Below are 2702 nucleotides of genomic sequence, written 5' to 3' on the forward strand. Positions count from 1 at the left end.
TTTATTGGGGTAGTAATGCATTGCATCTTTGCTTGAACTGCTGAAGTTCCAGTTGTATGACATCCTCATGGAAACTGTTCCACAGACTAATGGTGTGAGGAATAAAGGACCTCTGGAACCGAGAAGTTTGACAGTGAGGCACACTTACTGCATATTGGCGCTGCTGTTAAAATACAACATATGAAAAAGTGACAAGTCATAATTGCTAATCTGTTAGGGCTTGCATTGGATTCAACTAACACTCTACAGTACTAATAACTCTCTCGTTCCTTAGGCCCCCAAGTGTCACCCACGATATAGGAGATGGAAGCTGAGATTTTTCTACAATAGTATAGTAATGCGGGCAATTGCTGCTTAATAATGGTAAGGAACATATACATCACTTCATTTCCAGCAAAGCAACAAACGTATGTATTTAGGATCCAGCATATGAAGATATTGATAATAAATATTTAATTGTTGTCTACTAGTCTAGTTCTTTGGAAAAGGGAAGACAATATATCATGGTAATGAATCCTGATCTTTTGCAAGAACCCTCAGAGTTTTCAAGGATGAAGTCAAAATATTTTGTTACTTTGCTTTTCAGTATTTCAGCCAAAGCACTTACACTCACATGGACTGGACCAGCTTCCACAAAGGCCTGGCTTGTTAGCAACCATATGAAAGACAGTTTAGAGCTACGATGTCAAGAGACATTAGCCCAGTGCCACTTCACGGACTAACTAGAGAAGCAGTCGAGAGTATAGTGGCTTTTCATTGCTGGCCACGCAAAGAGAGCCGTGCTGCTTCCTTCCTCCGTTACAGTTATTTATCTCTACAGTATCAGACTTTGATTCAGACTTAACAGGGTCTCCTCATTCTGCTGTTGTGAGTATCCTCATGAATTGAACCTTTCGTATGATATTTATGAGTTAGGTTTTTGTAACAAAAACTCAATATTAAAAATTTAATGACTTATGCAGCATGTCTCTATAGCTATTGATTAGCTTGTGAACTTTTAAACTGTTATAGTTGATAAAAAAAATTGATCTTCAAGTTAATCATAACCTCTTAATGGCTTATCTTGTATAGGTATAAGGCTTTGATTCAGCATTGTTAGGACTTGATAAATGATTGATTACAGGCATTCCAATTTAAGCGGTTGCATTTTGTAGACTCGTGATTATACTGTTCAGACACACTGTCAGAACAGTATTACTATAGAGCCCCCAGATGCTAAGGCCCTTTTTGTGGGTTATGTATATGAAAGAGGAACTGTCTGAATCTAACTGACATTACCCAGATTTTTACCCAAGCTTTATAGTGAAGTGTTGGGAATACAATATTATTGGTTAATGTTCCGGGCAATTTTTGCCAGATTAATGAGACAGGACTAGTTTATTACTTAATTACCTATGATACGAAGGGGAGTTTTATTTAAGTCTTTGATATCTGTGGCAATATTGTTTCTCTGCTTAAGCCTTCCTAAGTTCTAGTTTACTGTAAAGTGTTGTAATTATGATATGAGTTTTTAACCTTGAGGTAACAGAGTACCACATTTCATCACTTCTTTATTAATATCTGGATAGAAATTTGCATCAGTCGAAGGGCGTATTAGTATAGCTTGTATGAGACACTTCAAGCTCTAGTTTTTAAGACTGTTGGCAAAAAACATGAGTGATGCTATATGCAGGATTAAAGCAAGAGGTTTTACAAAATGTAACATCACAATCATATATTTATGAAAGTATTCAAAATACCTTTACTCTTATGTCACTCAATACTGAAGGACCCCATTTTATTTCAGATTGAGGAAAACTGACTCCAGAAACAAAACCTCCTCTCTGCCATGTAAAGGTCACTGCACTGAAATGAAATACTAATGACAGAAGGGAAGCTGGACAAGTGGTCACAGCCAGAACCTGGATACACTAGTGGCACAGCTCACTTCCTACTCTACAAAACAGATGGCTGTTTGTATGTTGAATACTTTGTGTTGGAGCACTGTAATTTTCATGCCAATTTAAGTACACTATGATATAAAGTCAGTACAGTACTGTACATTTTTTCATCTTAAAACACAATGCACTGTACACATACAGTATTGTATATACAGAATAGGGGCACACAACAAAATTTGAACTTAAGGGTGGCAAAGGGGGCCGCTCTGAACACAGTTTTCATTTTCAATCTTCTTTGGTTGTATCTGTGAATGTTTGTGTTGGATTGTTCATAAGCAGGGTGGTGTCTGTATGGATGTATTTAGTCACATGAAATGGAGACTGCAGTTTGTTGTACGAACGTGAATGCAATAGTAGAGAGTTAGGAAGCTGTAGTAAAACCCCGGGTGGAAGCACGAAAAGAATCAAGACTTTGAAGGTGGCATGTACACTTGATGTTCATGGAAATTGCAAGGGAGCGCAAATGAAAGTTAGACTTTGAGGGAATTTTGAGTTTGGGTGTGGAGTGTTTCGAGACTACGAAGTGATTTGTACATCAGCAGCTGAAGTAAAGAGTTAAGCGCATTGTAGGTACATTCTGTTATTTCAAAGGAAGTGAAAGGTTTTCACCTCCTTAAGGAGTCTCAGTACCTCATGTAACCACTTAACCAATAATGCAAATTTCCAAAAGTAACAAATTGCCGAAGACGCATTGAAAGGCATTCTGAAGGAATAATTACTATACGTTGTAAGATTTTTATCAACAAATCTTGAAAAACAGGA

At 37.3% G+C, this 2702-nt stretch overlaps 1 long non-coding RNA gene across 1 annotated transcript; it reads left to right on the forward strand.

The window, feature by feature from the left end:
• The first annotated feature begins 224 nt into the window (after positions 1 to 224).
• LOC136828448 (uncharacterized) lies at positions 225 to 844 on the forward strand. The gene is made up of 2 exons (XR_010850045.1): positions 225 to 363; positions 587 to 844. It is a non-coding gene; the product is annotated as an uncharacterized lncRNA (long non-coding RNA).
• Positions 845 to 2702: the final 1858 nt, after the last annotated feature.

Source organism: Macrobrachium rosenbergii, chromosome 42 (assembly GCF_040412425.1).
Source record: "Macrobrachium rosenbergii isolate ZJJX-2024 chromosome 42, ASM4041242v1, whole genome shotgun sequence".
NCBI lineage: Eukaryota > Metazoa > Arthropoda > Malacostraca > Decapoda > Palaemonidae > Macrobrachium > Macrobrachium rosenbergii.